This window comes from Pleurodeles waltl, chromosome 2_2 (genome assembly GCF_031143425.1).
Source record: "Pleurodeles waltl isolate 20211129_DDA chromosome 2_2, aPleWal1.hap1.20221129, whole genome shotgun sequence".
NCBI classification, from domain to species: domain Eukaryota; kingdom Metazoa; phylum Chordata; class Amphibia; order Caudata; family Salamandridae; genus Pleurodeles; species Pleurodeles waltl.
In genome coordinates, this window is record NC_090439.1 from 1,056,582,134 (window position 1) to 1,056,602,071 (window position 19,938).

Below are 19,938 nucleotides of genomic sequence, written 5' to 3' on the forward strand. Positions count from 1 at the left end.
TATAGGCCTTAAGTTAGCATGAGCTGCAGCTTAGCTGTTTGGCTCTCATATTAAATGCATTTTTCTATTTTTCAGTGTGCTGACTCACAAGGGGCCATGACCCTGTTTGTTCTTTTTCTTCAAACTTGGAAGATGAATGTAACCATGTAGATCCGTTTCCCACTGCTTCTCATCGTCTTGAAAACTAAATGTTATAAATGATTTGAAACAGTGTAGATTAATGTAATGCACAAGGTAATTCAAACCGGTGAAGACAATGGAACTGCTGACCAAAAGATGTGGAAAGAATTACAAAGGGATGAAGTCACACCAGACGTGCCACCTCTGAAGGCGTCAATTATGAAGACCAGTCAAAGACTTGTAAACCAATATGGGGTGAATATTAGGATTACTTAATGTACTTTCTGATAGGTTAAAGATAGTGGGGTATAGCAAATGTCCAATAGAATTTTGGGGGAATGTACTACGAAAAAGGAAGGTAGGGAATGCTATTGATTTTATCCAGAAACTCTGTCACTCTGTTTGGTGACTTGAGATTTTATTAAAACCATCCTCACCCTTAGACTGCCCATTTTACACTTTACCTCCTTATGAGGGAAGTACCCCTTCTTGCCCCTTAGCTGAGTTCTGATTGAAGACGATTTGACTGATGTCCTGAAGACGAAGACTGAACCTGTGCGCTGACCCAATCCTTGGAGGGTAATTATGACAATGCATTTGTGATTTGTCTGTTTGCTTTTCCTTTCTAGGTACCAACTGCTTGCTTTTCACAGAGACCATAGCTAGATGTTTTCCAAATTGGTGTTAAAATTGTTTTGCATGAAGCCCAACATGCGAATGCTAATTAGTGGTTAGGACAAGTGCTCACCAAAACTGACGCAAATAGACAAACGATTGACATTATGCTTTGTTGAACTGAAGCAATATTGACACACTGCCAATCTTGATCTATGTTCACACGTGTTATGTTCTAATGTTCGTGATTCTTGCTTTAATGAAATCTTATCAAAGTTGTCATATTGTGACTATGCTATTATGTTTCTTGGTTTAGAGGTTAACGCATCTGCTCTTAGATTGTTACTAATAGGGAATAAAACTCATAAAATTCTACTAAACTGGTGTGGTTATTCATGGCTGAAAGGTCATGGTAGAGTCATCTGAACTGATTAATGACTTGACTAAAGTGAAATGCATTGTTGTGATAAATATTGATGACATCATTGATGTATTGATTGATATATTAGCTATCTCGTCCTACGGTGTCTCTCAACTGGGTCAAAAGATTCATTGGCCTAAAACGAGTCCTGATGTGTAATAAAATATCATAAAAGGACGCGTTAGCATGTTCAATCTGCCCCCTGCGCTGAATGTCCCTCGTCACCAGTGTAAGGATGGTACGCCAGCCAAGATGATTTGTAGTTTGTCTTTATTTTTATGAGTCTTGTACACAACACCTCCAACACAGCTCCTTCTTCAGCCTCCTTTCCCCTTCTTCTTCCCATCCTCTTTTCCCTCTCTACATTCCATCTATTACATCATAGACCATGGACATTCCACCCCACAGCCTGCTTCATGAGACAACTCCACACAAACACTGCATAACTGGGCTTTTTTCTCTTGAGGCCTTCTGTGTGTGGAGGGTCGATGTGCATGGGGCCATATCCTCTGTTTTTTAAGACGCAATACACTGGAAATGAGAAAATGAGGCAGTTACCATCAGTGCAATACAAGGCCTCTCAATACTTTGACAATGCTATAAATTCAGTGACACACACTTGCAAGCTTATTATTAAGCACAGCATGTGAGCAGAATAAAAAAGATCACAGATAGGAATATCTGAGACTCTGAAGGCAAATTTGATACACTGATTGTAGTTTCCCACACTCCCAGTAATGTGTTGTAAACCATATTAGAGTCACTGACAGTCCCAAGGCTAAAATTAGAGCACAGTTTGGGGGAAATAGCACTCTCAAAGTAAAACACAGGGTTTTCTACAAGGTCCCATCAATTTTCAAGCACTCTGAAGGGCTGCTGTTCATCAGAGACACAAGAGGACAATGTCACTGCTGCTCGCACAATTCTCTGTTCAATTACCAATGTAGTAAGAAGGCTCTTGAGCAGGAACTAACAGGGTGCACTGGAGGAAATTATGAAGAGGTACAGGAGACAAGTCAATATTCTTGAGGAAGCTGTTACTCAGTCCTCCTCACAACTATAGAAGGTTTAAAGCACACTTGCATGATATTTAGTGCTAGGCCTAGTTCTTACTCCTGGCTGAAGTTTGGTTAAGATCTTGAAGCCTGACTTAGGGATTTGTAGGAGTATTTGTAGAGGTATTTGAGTGGCTGTGTGGGAGGCAGACAAAGCCCGTGTTGACGGAGCAGGACCCATGGGAATCACCAGTTAGACCAGATTGCTTTATTGGTCTGGATGATTCATCATGTTATTCATCCTATGAGTGGGCCTGGTAAAGTGTATGTCACAGGGAGCGTAGGCTAAGCAAGGTCCTTAGGTTTAGGGCTGGTAGACATACCAAATGATGGGTCCAGCAGATGTATCAGTTCAAGTGTGGCAAAGGGAGCAGTTGGCAGCCTGAAGGTTTGCCAAGACTACAGAACGATAAATGGGTTGGTAGCCTGGCTTCAACTTTACGGAAAGGACAGTTGCAAACCATCATTTTGAACCAATCATCCAGCAAAAAAATGTATCTGTAAAGCTCACATTTGCAAATAAGAACACATCACCAAGATACTAGTAGCAGTGAATGCAAGCTACTCATATGTTCATAGTTCTAGGGTATGCATGCTGTGACTGAAGCACAAAGGAATGATAGTTATTGGGTAACCACAGTCCTGTCATTCCTAAGCCCCATAGAGCAGCCCTGGGGTAAAACACCATAATAAAATATACAGGAATATGTCCTGTGATTGGAATAAGAGGGGCATTAATTGGCAATGGCTACACAGTGCCGCACAGATTGTTTCCTTATGGCACAGATATGTTTGCAAGCACTTTGCAATATTTCATGCTATCCAAAATATCACTTCAGAATGTTTCCTCTTGACCTGTTTTGGGGCTGGAATGGCCACCTAGGGTCAAAGCAGGCACTGGTAAATGTAGGAATGGATGTGGCTGAAATGGTGCCTCTTACTGATTACCTATATATGCTGTTAGCCCCAGTGCTCCAGCTATGTGTGCTGCAGTATTCAATTAGAAGTAAATATGAGATGTCAAGGTATAACTACATGTAACATTACTCCAATGCAGGTAGTAGTAACTGACACTTTACAGGTTTGCTTGGTGTCATCTGTCAGTATATACACACAACCACCAGCTGATGTGCAAGGCTAACCCCATGGAAAGGAACACCTCTATGGTGTAGAGTAATGCAATGCAGGGACATTATCTATTTTGTGTCACTACAGAGTCACCACACTGCCCTGGCCTACTAAAGCTGGACTTTTGACGCTCATTCCTCAAATTTTTACAAAACATAATCCTAGGTGTATTGTGCATGTGCCTCATATATTGTGTCAGACATAAAGCCCAGAGTACAGTTCTGTCTGTACCATAATTCCATGGTGGAAGACAGATAGTCTAGTGTGCTAATTGTTGTCTGTTCAACAATATCAGGTGTCATATTGGCCTAACAGCATACCGATAATATTGATAATGTAAATTGGTAGGCAGGAAGCCATATACCCTGTAGCCTGGCTGACCCAGCCAGTCTCTGTGCCATCCATAACTAAATCAAGGGCAGCAATGCAGAAAGATTTTATACCTGTTGATATGTAGCATTGTAGCTTTTAAAATTATATAGACAAAAGCATTGCAATATAATTGAGCAAAAAGATGTCTACTCCACAGCTACCTACATTTAGCCAAAGATACTACAAGCCAGAAAAGCAAGGAAGTGTTTGTAAAGTCTCTACACATCACAACTTGTATTTGTTCCTCACATACACGTATCGTTGACCTATATGTCTGCACAACAAAGACAAAAAGGCACACATAGGCACACTGTTTATGCTGACAATCCACACATCAGAAGATATCAAGCCTGTCAGTTGAGACTAGAGGAGCAAGTAAATTGTATCCCAACCTGTGATTACCTGCAGTCTACACATCACTACTGTGTTTCACAGATAATAGGCCACTTGCTTGGGTCAAAACCCCCACATTGACCCATTTGGCCAATGTTTTGCAACCGTTGCATTGGTCATAAGCAATGTATCTGTACCAATGCGTTGCAAGATGCATTGTGGCCAATGCGCCATGCGTCAATCATGCATTGGTAATTTCAGTTCTGCTGCATCAGAGAAAATGATGATTTATAAAAAAGATGCAGGATACAGTCTTAAAATGATGCATTAGTTACGGCAGACAGCGAACTAGGAAGTGTGCAGTTACTTTTGCTTGCACGTACTCTCTGTTAGGTTGTGTTTGGTGGAAGAGGTTGCTTAAGAGTTTCTGTGCAAGAGTTGTGTGTAGTGCTATTGTGTCGCTGTCCTATATTGTATTTTATCATTGTATTTTATTTTTGATGCAATTGTACTGTTGGGAGCTTGCCTATTGGGGGAATATTTGTTGAGGTAGGTATACTGTTTAGGGAGTTTAGATTTCATGTAGGGTTTGTTTGGGGCTTGCAATATGTATGGGAGGAAGAGTAATGTTAGTGAGCCATAACTGGGAGGGCTTATATGGTTTATTACCCACTACCTCCTTTGGATGATAGACGCTGGTGGCAGGGTTAGTCAAGTCTACCATGCAAGGGACAAGTGTGACAGGTGGGATTGGGTGCTCTGGCACCACAAGAATAACTTCGAAGTGCTGAGAACAACCCACCAGTTGAAGCACTGATGACCAGACATCATCTCCAGGGAGGCTGATGTCATTGATTTCCTGGGTCTGGAGATTGGTGGACTTGTTGGCATCTATGTCATGTCTGCACATAGGCCCTCATTACAACCCTGGTGGTCAGTGATAAAGTGGCAGTAATACCACCAATAAGCTGGTGGTAATTACTGCCAAATTATGACCATGACAGAAAGAGCTCAGATAGACAGCCACTTTACCAAACTGACTGCCAGGGTGGAAACAACAGCCACCACGGCGGTGGCCACCTACAGCCATGCGGAAGCCAATGTTCCACCCAGCGTGTTATGACAGCCCAATCCGCCACCTTTTCCGGGGCGGTACCAATGACATCAAAGGCCTGGCAGAAACACTGCACAGAAGGGAAAGGACTAACCACTGGAGACACAGGCAACAACCACGCCTCCATGGAGCTTGTGCTGCAAATATTTCTGATGATTTTTTATGTCCTGTCCACCACGAACATCAACGATGGCCGCAACACACACAGGGGATGGGGGAGGAAAAAGAGAGTGACACCCCGACGCACAACACACACCCCCACCCCCAACACCATACACACAATCAGATGCAGTAAGAAAATATATTTACCCCGTACCCCTCAGGAATAATGCAAGGACTACAGGAATAGATAAAAGTTAGTGTAATAATATAAATACAGTAGAAATACCTACATCCAGTCTAAAAGTATATACATATGTATAGTTCAAGAAACACTGCCCAGTCCTCAATGTGAATGGGCCATAGGGCCACATGACAAAGTCCAAGGCCCCACGGACTGAACCAATACTGAGAGAACACTGCGGGGCATCAGTTGAAAAATAGGCAAGCACCTCAGGGGATGGGGAATGGTGGGGCACCTCATCGGGCAGATGGAACAACAAACACCATTGGTCCTGGAGGGGGCAACATGCCCTGAGCTCTGTCCTGGTGAATGCAAGACCACATCCTCTCAAGGGGGTGACTTGCCCACATGATCTGGAGGGGGCAACATGCCCATTGCTCTGTCCTGGGGAGTGCATGGCCACAGTCTCTCAAGTGGGTGACTTGCCCACATGCTCTGGAGGGGGCATTGTGCCCAGTGATGCAGATCTTGGGGAGGGCAAGGTCACAGTCTATCAAGTGGGTATAATTCCCACAGGATTTGTAGGTGGCAGGCAGCACAGCAGCCCATGGAGGCAGGTCTTCAGAATGTCCGCCGGCGGTGACGGCTGCTCAGTAGTGGCAGTGGTGTTGCTACTGCTGCTGCTGGTTGTGTGGGAAGCTCCTGCCCATCCCCTGCAGCCTCGGACGGCTGCTCAGTGCTTGTGGTGGTGGTGCTGCTTCTGCTGACAGTGGTTGTGGAAGGAAGCTCCTGCCCAACCCCTGCAGCCTCAGATGGCTGCCCACTGGTGGTGGTGCTGCTGGTGGTGGGGGGAAGCTCCAGCCCATCCCCTGCAGCCTCGGATGGCTGCCCACTGGTGGTGGTGGTGGTGCTGCTGCTGGTGGTGGTGGTTGTGTGGGGAAGCTCCAGCCCATCCCCTGCAGCCTTGGATGGCTACCCACTGCTGGTGGTGGTGCTGGTGCTGCTGGTGGTGGTTGTGGGGGGAAGCTCCTACCCATCCCCTGCAGCCTCAGATGGCTGCCCACTGGTGGTGCTGCTGGTGGTGGTGGTTGTGGGGGAAAGCTCCAACCCATCCCCTGCAGCCTCAGACGGCTGCACAATCATGGTTGGTGGTGGGGGCTCTGACTGAGACCCAGCACCAGGCCACATGTCCTTCCTGCCTGCTGGTACAGGCCCCTTGCCCTTCCTGACAACAGCTGAGGATGGCTCCTTGCCCTTCTTGGCAGCACATTGGGAAGGCAACCTTTCCGTGAGGCAGCCTGGTGCCCTGGATCCTTTCCCACAAAGAGTGGGGGTGAACACTACTGGGCCCGTGGACTGGGTGGCTGAGGTGCTTTCCTGGGTTTTAGCCACCCTGGCCAGACGTGCAGGATGGGGGGAGGGTTAGGGAAGAGGTCAGTGGTAGAGAGGAAAAGCTGCTTAGGGACATTGGGGCAGGGAGAGGGAGAAGGTATGGGAGAGGAGGAAGAGGGAGTGGTTGTGGGAGGTGTCTTCCTGCTGTGTTTGAGTGCAGGTGCATAGGCTGGATGCTGTTGTGAGGTGGATGGCTGTTGGGTGCCTCAGTGTTTTTGTTTGTGTACCTTGGAAGGAGGGGAAAGACACAGTGGGAGACGACATATGGGGCATGTGCATGGCTGTTGTGGTGGTGTCTGCCAGTGGGGTGTGTGTTGTGATAGGTGTGCTGGTGATGGTGGTAGTGGATGAGGATGTAATGCAGCATGTGTGAATGGAGACGCCACTGGGAGGAGGTGGAGGATGAGGAGGAGGGGGAGACAATGGAGGCAGTGAATGTTAGTATGTCTGCATCTGGTGGTGTTTGTGTGAGTGCCTGTTGGATGATGTGTGGTGCTTGTGTTTGCCTGTGCCACTCTTGTGTGTTGTCTTGTGTGCATGCTCGTCTGCCTGTGTGCTTTGGATAGGTTGGGGGTGAGAGGAATGGATTGGGTAGAGGAAGCTGGAGGGGGGGAGGGTGGAAAGAGGGACCTCAAGAATTTCCGACCCATCTCCCTGCTCCCATTCCCAGCAAAGGTCATCGAGAAAATCGTCAACACACAACTGACCCGCTACCTCAATGACAACAACATCCTCAACCCTTCCCAGTCCGGATTCAGATGGAACCACAGCACCGAGACCGCCCTCCTCGCCGCCACAGACAACATCAGAAGCCAACTCGACAATGGAGAAACATAAGCCCTCATCCACCTAGACCTGTCAGTCGCCTTCGACACAGTCTGCCACCACACTCTGAAAATCCACCAACACGAAGCTGGGATACAAGAGAAAGCCCTCGACTGGACCAAATCCGTCCTCTCCGGCAGAACCCAGAGAGTCCGCCTCCCCTCCTTCCAATCCGAAGCCACCGACATCATGTGCGGTGTACCCCAGGCTCATCCCTCAGCCCGACGCTGTTCAATATCTACATGGCCCCCCTCGCACAAGTGGCCCGCCAACACAACCTCAACATCATCTCCTACGCGGACGACACCCAACTCATCCTCTCCCTCACCAAGGACCCACACACTGCCAAAACCAACCTTCACGAGGGCATGAAGGCCGTCGCCGACTGGATGAGAGGCAGTTGTCTGAAACTGAACTCGGACAAGACAGAGGTCCTCATCCTTGGGCCCACCCCCTCAGCCTGGGACGACTCATGGTGGCCAACCTCGCTGGGGACCCCACCGAAACCTACTGACCACGCACGCAACCTTGGCTTCATCCTCGACTCATCCCTCTCCGTGTGAAAACAGGTCAATGCCATCTCCTCCTCCTGCTACAACACCCTCTGCATGCTCCGCAGGATCTACAAGTGAATCCCAACCGAAACAAGAAAAACAGTAACACAGGCCCTCGTCAGCAGCAGGCTCGACTACGGCAACGTACTCTATGCAAGTATCCCGTCTAAGCAACTGCAACGCCTCCAACGCATCCAAAACGCCTCCACCCGACTTATCCTCGACATACCCCGCTGCAGCCACATCACCCCCCACCTGAGAGACTTGCACTGGCTCCCCGTCGACAAGAGGATCACCTTCAAGCTCCTCACCCACGCACACAAAGCACTCCACAACATCGGACCAGCCTACCTGAACAACAGACTCAGCTTCTACACCCCCACCCGACAGCTCCGCTCTTCCAACCTCGCCCTCGCCTCCGTCCCCCGCATCCAACGAAAATTCTCCGGTGGCAGATCCTTCTCCTACCTCGCCGCCAAGACCTGGAACACCCTCCCAACCGACCTAAGAAAGATCCAAGACCTGCTCACCTTCAGAAGACACCTCAAGACCTGGCTCTTCGAGCAGTAGCAGCACCTCCCCTTTACCCAGCACCTTGAGACCCTCGCCGGTATGTAGTGCACTTTACAAATATAATGATTGATTGATTGATTGACAATGGCTGCCATAAGAGAGGATGCCAGAGCCTGGATTAATCTCTGTTGGGCCACCAAGCCAGTGTGAATGCCCTCCAGAAATGCATTGGTCTGTTAAATTTGGGCTGCCAGCCCCTGGATGGCATTCACAATGGTTGACCGCTCAACAGAGATGGATCTCGGGAGGTCACTAGACTCCTCACTGAGGGCAGCAGGGCTAACTGGGGCAGGGCCTGAAGTGCCTGGGGCGAAGGAGATGCCCACCCTCCTGGGTGAGCGGGCACGGGCAACTCGATGACGGTCTGCTGGGAGGGCGCTGATGGTACGAGGGGAGTTTCCATTGGAGGAGGTATCTGTATCCGAACTGTCCCCTCCAGTCTCTGCTGTGGTGCTCCCATCGCCCTCCATCCCACTTGTGCCCTCAGCATCGGTGGACTCTGCTTCCTGGGTCCTTGGGGATGCAGCTCCCTCCGTCGCCGGTGCCTCTGCTCCTCTGCCAGATGATGCTAATGCACATAAGGAGAGGATGAAAAGATAAAAAGGGGGGGAAGAGACAAAGGATACACTTGGTTAATGGCTGCACCAACACCACTGTTGGCATACACAGCACAATCACACACAGGGACCAGGCCTACGTACTATGAAATGCACTACCAGTAACAATGCTAGTCACCAGGGCATGGGGAGGGAGACATACCACCAATTGCAGTATACCTCGGACCCACACAGCCCTGCCTAGTAGTGGATACCTACAAGCTAGGAAGAGGACTATCACATCAGAACCCTTGCCAACATGGGACCTACCCTGCAATGTCAGGCCTGGCCTAGGGGCACCCACAGACACACATCCCCCACCTGGATACCACCCCACCAGGCACACGTAGTAATAATGGGCACTGTACTCACCCCCTTGTGGCTGCTGTGATGCCCTCAAGCGTCCATCAAGCTCTGGATAGGCCACTGCCAGTTTGCGGGCCATCGGGGGGTCAGGGTTCGACAGGCACCCCTTCCTCGTTGGGAGGCCATCCCCAGCTGGGCCTCCGCCGTCTTCCGTGCCCAGCGTTTCAGGTACTCCCACCGTTTCTGACAGTGGGTGCTCTGCCTGCCGTAGACCCCCAGGGTCCGCAGGTCCTTCGTAATGGCACGCCATTTACCCATCTTTTGATGGGCGCTGACCTGCAAAGGAAGTACACCTGTTACACTCATGGCCCACCATACCCCTTCTAATCCCCATTATTACAGACCTGGCCCAGCACACAAGCAGCACGCTGCCCAGGGGACATCCACCAACCCTCCCTCCCAAAAGAGGACTTCACACACACCACTCCATGCTTTCATGCCCCATGCATTGCGCTCACAGTGTACTCAGCTGTTGTTCTGGAGGCCCATACAGCAGTCGGCACTGGGGTAGGACCCCATCCACCAGTCTCTCCAACTCTGCCGAGATGAAGGCAGGGGCCCGTTCCCCAGTCACATGCGCCATGGTTGTCACCGACTACTCGTCGTCTATGTTTGTGGCCCACAGGAACTTCAGAGAGGTCTTGATTTTCGTAGGTTCTGCCTTGACTCAGGTAGGGATGACCCTTTCTGGTAGCCACGGTGCTGCCGACGGAGGGAATGCCAAAAGCAGTCCGTGCCCTCCAGAAGGAGTCTCAGAGGGGAAAAACCCAAAAAGGGAAAAAAACTCTAAGCAGGAACTCTCTGGAACAAGAACAAAAGTAAAAAGGTAAGTCTTTTCAACAGGAAAAAAAATAGTACTGAAAAAAGCTGGAACAGGCTAGGAAAAAATATAACTGGTGAAAAAAGAAGTAGGAACGAAGATCACACCAAAGGAAGTGTTGCAGCGCAAGGACAACAGGAATCACTCACCTTATATACCCAGGAACAGGAAGTGACCAACAGGAAGTAAAAAGGCACCATATTGGATTGGGAATACATCATAGAAACATATAGAGAAAGACACCATGTTAAAAAAGGTTCCTAAGGCCTGCAGGGGAAATGAAGGCATCCTGGGAAGAAGAAAGAACATGGCAGCTGGAAAAGAGCATAAATACAGCTGAAAATGAAGAAAGTAGAGAAGAAGAAAATGAAAAAAGGATAGACTATGAGGTAAGTGAGTGTGTGGGGAGGAGTGTTCAGGAAACTGGTGAGGGTGCGCTGCGCCAGCAACTTGTCAACTCCCCGTGCCCAGTTTGGGGCCCACGAGACAAATTAAGAATGACAGGGGCGTGGCACGCAGGGCCGACACTGACCGTGGCCAGAACCCGAGCTGAATGCTCGGCTCGCGCCACTGTCTGCCGCAGCGCAACAATGGTAGGTTCCAGACACAGGTCACAGCAGCACATGCAGTGTAGGTCCTCTCCTGTTGAAGGTCAGGTAGCAAGTGAGTGAACAAATAGAAAATGGCAGTGAATACCGTCAGCACTGGCGTACATCCCCATTGGCCACTGTACCCCATAGGGCCCAATATTATCCAATGAAGTGTTGCACAGCGGTTCCTGACTGCCTCCCGCAATGGCTCACAACGTCAGCAGGATTACCTCACTTCCACCCGTCCCTCCACACAGGACAGGTGAATGCCATTTCAGAGGGGGGCAGGCTCTGTATTGTAACTGCGTCACAGTTCACAATTGTACATACAGGACAGATGCCACTTATACATTTCAAAATAACTTCATGCATTGTACTGTTGTGGCTACAATGTGCAGTTTGTGACCGGCTCCTCACTCTTTTGCCCCATAGATTGCTATTGCTGCAGATGAATAGGAGATGGAGACATACCCCTATGTACATACACCTGGTGGACCTGGCAACAATGGAGGACAGGCACATTATCCTCACCTATAGACTTGACAGGGCCGCAATCACAGAGCCTAAGTGGCCCTGCATCTGCTCCAAGGGACTTTTCCACGCTTCTCCTGCAGGAACCGGGAGCTGCCTGAGCCTCTCCAGCTGGCACAGTGTGCCCAATAATGACCTTGACCAACCTGCAAAAGCGGAACTTGATAACATAACTGTGTTATTTCACATGCATTTCTAAAAGTGCCTATTGATTCCTATGATGGGTAATTACACACAGAAATACTGCATTTCTTAAAACAAAAATGCACACCTTTTGATAATCTTGGTCTTAAAAATTATGTACAAATCTGAAGTATTTTTTTAAATTGTCCTTGAGTTATAGCTTTGAGTGTTTAAGTCAGATGATTGATTATGTGACTACAGAAAAAATTATTTGCACTTCTCCAAGATTAACCTGGCTGCTCGACCAAGCTTCCACAAACATTAGAGCATTAGGTGTTCTAGTTTTTGCCTCCGGTAACCAATGTGTGGTTGCCTGGACCCCCTGCACAGTGTGCCTAGTTTTGCACACTGTATAGAGGGCGATCCTTCTACAATGGCATCTCCTCATATATTTTTATATAGATATGACTATTCTATGTCACTCTACTGTTAGAAAAGACAAATAAAACACAAATGAGGTTAATCTTTAACATTCCAGATAATGATACAACACTATGGCCCTCATTATGACATTGGTGGTAAATCCCACTTACCTCCACACTGACTGCCACCAACACACAGCCGCCACTGGGGCGGACATCCGTTCACCGTATTATGACACACTCACACCAATCCATCACTATTCAGCCCCCGACACAAGTCTGCCACACCAAAGGTCAGTGATAAACTGGCAGTGTCAAAACCCACACTGTTACACCAACAGAACAACGCCCATCACATTATGACCCACGAATCACCACGGTGGACATTCAACAGTGGTAAACCATTGGCGGTACATACCACTGCGCTCAGAATGGACACCCACATACAAAACAACACCACATTGGCCAATACAGAAGACACAAATCATTGCCACAAGACTGACACCAAGACCACTGCGACAACTAGACACACATACCACTTACACCCATACCTCACACACGCACCCGACATCATACAACCCACCACATTACTCAACACAATCTCACCACCCCACACCACACACCACACAAAACCCATGTCCCCACAAAGGCACCCCAGTTTCACTGATGAGGAGTTAAGGGTCATGGTGGAGGAAATAGTCAGGGTCGAGCTACAGCTTTTTGGAGCACAGGTACAGCAGATATCCATTGCAAGGAAGATAGAGCTAATGTGGAGAATAATGACCAGGATGAACACCGTGGGACAGCATCCACGAACAAGGGATGACATCAGGAAGAGGTGGAATGACCTATGTGGGAAGGTACATTCCATAGCAGCAAGGCAACAGCTTGCCACACATAGGAGTGGCACTGGACCCACACCTCCTACCCCACAGCTCACAGCATGGGAGGAGCAAGTCTTGGAATACTGCATCCTGAGGAACTCACTGGAGTAGCCGGAGGACTGGACACTGGTAAGTCAACAATTACCACTTATCACCTTCCATACCTGCATGCCATCTCACACCCTCACGCCCATCACTCCACTCCATCCCACATACTGTACCTATACATATGACTAACCCCAATGCCAGTCCTGCATGCTATACGAATGCATGGACAGCCCTCCCAGCCCTGCATGGAACCCATCACCAAAGCATGCACAGCATAGGGAAACTAACAATCACACAATACATCACCATAAACAAGCAAAAGGTGGCAGGGCAACACCAACGATAGAGGGGAAGCCAGGGATGTACAATATGTCACAGACATGAAGCATAATACATCACTTACATCCCCACAGGTACCCCAGCCAATCTCAGCGGAGAGGAGGAGCCACAATTATCCAGTCCCCCAACAGAAGATGCCCTCACTGATGACAGTAACTCTGGACTTCAGTATCTGGATGACCTAACTGGCCCATCAGGGACAACTGAACAGATGGTCACCCAAGTCCACTCACAGTCCACCACAGAGCCTCCCCCATCAGGTCCAACACCCATCTAGCATACCCACACCTCTGTCACCAGGACACGTAAATCTGCAGTGTGCCCAAATGTGGAGGGACCCCAGGCCACACTTCAAACCCAAGACAGTCATGGACCTGGGGTCAGTGGCAATGGGCACACCGTTAGGGCACAGGCCAACAGGGACACTGGGAGGCCTGCTGTGCGCCAAGGGGAGGATAGGACCAGGGAACCTACTCTCCAGGAGGCACTCTCCGAGATCCTGGTAGCCTACTAACATTCCCAGGACATGATGGGCCAGATCCTTGACAATGTGCCGGAGAACAGGAGGCTGCAGGAGGAACAGTATCACGGGATCAGGGAGGACTTGCAGGCCATAAACACAACCCTGATCTCCATAGCAGGGGTGCTGGCAGACATGGCCAACATCATGAGGGAGGCAACAGCACATCAGTGGGCCCCTACCACTAGCCAGTCCATTGACCAGCCCTCTACTTCTGCTGCAGCTAGTGGGAAGAAGGCCCGCCACAGGACCCACAGGCCACCTGCACCCCTCCCCCTGCAGAAGGTGAACCACCCCGCAAATGTTCCCTGAGAAACAGACAGAAGCTAGAGACACTTGCCAAGACCACTGCCAGGAAATGAGACACTCCTGATTGTCCCCCATGTGTCCCACTGTCACCTTGTCCACTTTGAACTGCCTTTGCTCCCCTTACTATGGCCCTTTAGACACTGCACCTGTGCAACAAACAGACTGGAACAATAACCTGGACTTTCCTCCATCATCACCCCATTACATTGCACTTTCCCCTCAATGTCTTAGCGCTACAATAAAAACCCTTGAACTCAACTTGACTACTAGTGTTTTATGTATGGAAAATGTGTATTTATGGAAATAGTCACATTTAGTGCAAATGAACTATACACTGTGAGAGCATAGAAATAATGACCTGTAGCTGGCTGCAGTCAGCACATCAGTACAGAGTTGTATATCACCATCTGTAAAATGACAAACCATAGGTGGCAGTAAGTTGAGATGCAAAGGACGTTAATGCCATCACGCTACGGCCACACATAATACACCAATAGTCACAGGAATGTGCAGTTGCACTGCCTTGCCTGTGTGTCATTGGAAGTACTGATGGATAACTGATATTCTGTTGTCCTCATCCTCATCCTCAGTCTCTTCATCTTCACTTTCCTTAGGGTCTACTGCTGCTACAGGGGCATCTCCAATATCCTTCTCCTGCAGAAAAGATACATGGGGTCTGAGGGCATGGTTGTGCAACATACAGCATGTCACTACTATCTGGCAGACCTTCTCGGTTGAGTAGCACAGGGATACACCTGTCAGATGGAGGCACCTCAAGCTGGCCTTCAAAAGGCCGAAGGTCCTCTCAATGATCCGTCTGGTTCACCCATATGCCTCATTATACTGTCCTCAGCCCCTGTCCTGGCATTCCTCACAGGGGTCAGTAGCCACAATAGGTTTGGGTAGCCAGAGTCACCTGCAAGTATTGAGGGTCCACATTTAGCCTCACACAATCCTACGGGGTTAACACCAGGAGGCATACACTAATATACAGTGGGTGGGTACCAAGGCTCACCTGCTAGCCACACCCTGTAGCTCTGTAGTTGGGCCATCAAATTTGGGATGCTGCTATTCCTCAGAACAAAGGCATCCTGCACCGACCCAGGATATTTACCATTGACGTGGGAGACCTATTCGTCCGCCAGGCACACCATCTGCACAGTGAGAGGAAACTCTTATGATTCCTGAACAACTGTTCACCCTATCCTTGGCAGGATGAAGCACACTGGGCACAAAGCCCCCTCCAGAACAATTGGAAGAAGGCATCCACTCACCCTATCCTTGGCAGGACGAAGCACACTGGGCCCCTTCCAGAACCAGTGTAAGAAGGCTTCCACTCACCCTATCCTTGGCAGGATGAAGCACACTGGGCACAAAGCCTCCTCCAGAACCAGTGGAAGAAGTCACCCACTTGAGACACTGTGGCCTTGCACTTCCCAGGACCAAGCAGTGGGCAAAGCACCCACTTGAGAGACTGTGGCCTTGCTCTCCTCAGGACCAATCAGTGGGCAAAGCACCCACTTGAGAGACTGTAGCTTTGTACTCCCCAGGACCAAGCAGTGGGCAAACCACCCGCTTGAGAGAGTGTGGCTTTGCACTCCCCAGGACCAAGCAGTGGGCATGGAGCCTCCTCCAGGAGCAGTGGTGTAGTACCATCTTCCGGCTCAGGGCCCCCCCTTCCCCATCCCCCTTAGGTGCCTGTGTGTTTTCGACCTGATGCTCCTGCAGTGTTCTCTCAGTTTTGAGGCAGGAGTCAAGTGTGGGCTTGGCCTATGTGTTATGGTCCAGTGGGCCACAGACTATTTTTGTGTGGACATTGTCCCTCATTTTGTATATATTGTATATACTGTACATACTGTTTAGTTATTTACGAATGTATTTCTCAAAATTTCTAATATTACACTAATTTGACTCCATTCCTTTTGTCCTTGCGTTATTCCAGAGGGTTACAGGGTATATATGTTATGTTGTTGCATGTGTTTGTGTGTATGGTGTTGGGGGTGAGGGTGGGGGTGGGATGTGTTGCGTGTTGCATGTGTGTGTCACTCTCTTTTTCCTCCACCCCTCCCCTACGTGCTAGGTTCAGTACTCACCGTGGTCATTGTGGCCTCCGTTGGTACTCCTGGTGTATGAGCAGATACACCAGCATGGGGAGGACCTGCAGGTCAGACTCCATGGTTTCCTGGTTCTTCCTTGAGTGTCGAGAGGTGAGTGGTTTCCCTTCAAAGTACTATTTCCGCCATTGGTACCGCCTGGGAAAAGCTGGCGGATGGGCGGGTTGTAATGGGGGGGCGGTACATTGTCTTCCGCCTGGCTGTTGGCGGTTACCGATGTGGTGTTTGTTGCTACTGCCGTGGCAGTCGGAGTGTTAAAGTGGCTGTATCTGTTGGCGGTTTCCGCCGTGGTCATGATTCTATTTCTGTTTCCCAGGAGGCACCTCGTCTGCCACCACACTGCAGCCATCACGACCACCTGAAGCCATGTAGGCCACCCTCCAGGGGCTGCTGTAGGAGGGGCCCCCTCCAGAACCATCGGGAAAGTCACCCCCTCCAGAGACTGTGGCCTTGCATTCCACAGCCAAGAGAAATGGGCATGGAGCCCCCTACAATACCAGTGGCAAAGTCACCCACTCCAGAGACTGTGGCATTGCACTCCCCAGGACAGAGTAATGGGTATGGAGCCTCCGCCAGAACCAGTGGGAAAGTCACCCACTCCAGATACTGTGGCCTTGCACTGCCCAGCAAAAAGGAATGGGCATGTAGCCCACTCCAGAAACAGTAGGAAAGACACCCACTCCAGAAACTGTGGCCTTGCACTCCCAAGGACAGAGTAATGGGCATGGAGCCCCCTCCAGAACCAGTGGGCTTGTTCCCGTATTCGGCTGAGGTGCACCCCATCCCTCTGAGGTGCCGGCCCACTTGCAAACTGATGTGCCTGCAGAGTTCTATCCAGATGAAGTCAGGATTCCAGCTGGGCCTTGGACTGGGCCCTGTGGCCATGTGGGCCCTTTGAACATTGGACTGGGCAGTGTCCCTCTGTGTACATGTTTACATATCTGTTTCACGGACAATTCGATTATTTATTAGCTGTTAATATGCATACATTCACCTTGGTGCATTCCTGTTGTCCTTGCATTATTCTGCCGTGTATCGGGTGCAAATTGTTTTTAGTGTGCAGCTGGACGTGTGTATGGTGTGTGTGTTGTGCGTGTGTGTGTGTCACTCTCACTTTCCTCCCTCCCTCCCTTGTGTGGTAGACGGCTGTACTCACCGTAGTCATTTTCTTCGGCATTGGTGTTCCAGGTGGATAATGTAGAAGATCATCGGAAGCATAACACAGAAGATGATCGGAAAAACTTGCAGTTCGGGTTCCATGGTGGTGTTGTTCTTCCCTGTGTCTCCGATGGTGAGTCTTTTCTCTCCAGTGATGTATTTCCACCAGGCTTTTGATGGCATTGGTACCGCCCGGAAAACGTGGTGGATTGTAGGGTCTTAATACGGTGGGAGGTACTTTGTCTCCTGCCTGGCTGTTGATGCCGAATGCTGGCATGCGTGGTGTTTCCACCCTGGAGGAAGGTCTAGTACATTGGCTGTCCATAGGAATTATCACCGCCAGCCAGTTGGCAGTATTACCGTCACTTTATCACTCACCAACAGGGTCATAATGAGGGCTTAAGTGTGTTATGAGAGTTGATGTTTATCATGTTTGTTTTGGTGTATGTCTAGAGTAGTGTAAGATAAGATTAGGTAGGTTAAGATAGAGCTAAGTTAAGATAATGTAGGTTAGTTAGCATAGCTTAGTATAGCCATAGTTTAGATAGGTTACTTTTGTTAGTATAGTGTAGGTAGTGGTAGATTTTGTTATTTTATAATACTTGTATTAAACAATGCATTCTACTTTCATGACTGCTTATTGATTTCCTGTGTAGGAGGTATCATATCTGCCTAGGTTGATTTAAGCACATGCTGTAGGATGTCCCTGTATTGTTTGTAGATTTGTTTAACTTTGTGGGACACCTTTGAACAAAAATAACTCAAGTTTGCAATGGAGTTACTTAAGGGATCTTCAACCATGTTTGGCCCTCTTTATGTGAATGGACACACAGCCCAACACAGGTAGTCTCCCACCATTGCATTATGTGTCTGAGGTGTGCTACATGTATTCCAAGGGTGAATATGTCACCCCATAGTCACAAATAATGGATGTCGTGCTTCACACACTGGTGCCAGCCACTTACACACTCTCACTTGCACCATTTTAATGTGCCATCAGTGTTGTTTGCTGGCTAGTATATATGGAAGTGGCCCCCACCTACCCGGAAACTTCATTCACCCTTCCTATTGACTATTTGTTAATTTTTGCACTTCCTGCTTGTGAACTCGGGGAACTAATTGCTAGTTTAGATGAAGATAAGGATCAATTGGTCTGTGGCCTTGATCATAACATTTTATATGTATGTATATGTTAATTATAATGCTATGTGTGGTTATACTCACACGCAATACATGTGAGGGATCTCAGAGGCAGAATAACACACTGACCCTATGTATCCCTCTGTACTTTACTACACTATTTATCATTTGACATCAAAAGCGAATTACTTAGTGTTTGCAGTTCATGCTTACTGACATCCAAGGTGTAGCACTAATCTTCAAAATCTTTCACTTTCATAGGTATGCTACAAATTGAGAAACAGCCTGCCCATTAGTATCTGCTTGTCTTGAGTGTATGCAATATTATATTTATGTGAGAGCTCCGATGTAAATATTGAGGCTGACTTTTGTGCATGATGGCATTGTTGTGATTACTGAGCTATATATATGTGGATGCATGAGAGAAATGCTTATTTTAACTCCATGAAGTTCAATAGTTCAAAACGACTTTGCACATGATGCCATCGCAGGTACATGATGCTTGACCTTGTCCAAAACAAGATTGTGATAGGGCCAGTAGCATAATTCCCTTTGGATAGAAGGAATTATCCTTTGGGTCAGCACATCCACCATGGTCTAGTTAGTCCAATTAGCAACAAACATACAACACACAGGTTAAAGATAGTGCATTTATTTACTGGTGTGCAAATAGGCAGATTCACAGTAGCAGTTCTTGCAGCAACAGCATTGTTTGAGAGGTAACGTATGACCAGAGAGGTGTCCATGGGGAATATATGTCATGTGACATGTGGAGTAGAGGAGTATTCCAGTGAGGAGGAGGTCCAAATTATCATTAAGGATTGTAGGCTTCATCAACAGTCCACAAATGGATAAGAGGAGTAGTTACTCCCTCTGCAATAAAATTTAGATATTGCAATGGTGATCTATGGGAGATGTTGATGTGCGTAATCTGACTGACATACAGGGGGTCATTTCAACCTCGGAGGTCTTTTCACAAGATCGCAGAGGGACCGCCGTGCTGAAGACTGCCAGTGGTGGCGGTATTCCGCTCGGCGTATTATGACTGCTGGTAGCCCTTCGTCCTTTTCCGGATGGAGAGCCGCCAGCAGCTATACTGGCGGGCGGCGGGGAAGTGGAGGTTGCTCCACCTCCACCGCCACGTCAACAGAACACCGCCCACCGAATCACGTTCTGTGATTCAGCGTGGCGGT

At 48.6% G+C, this 19,938-nt stretch overlaps 1 long non-coding RNA gene across 1 annotated transcript in view; it reads right to left on the reverse strand.

The window, feature by feature from the left end:
* Window positions 1-1,409: 1,409 nt before the first annotated feature.
* LOC138274580 (uncharacterized) overlaps window positions 1,410-19,938 on the reverse strand; it is a 132,286-nt gene continuing 113,757 nt past the window's right edge. Inside the window, exon 2 of the long non-coding RNA XR_011200386.1 lies at window positions 1,410-1,687. This is a non-coding gene — a long non-coding RNA (uncharacterized lncRNA). The remainder of the gene's footprint in view (window positions 1,688-19,938) is intronic.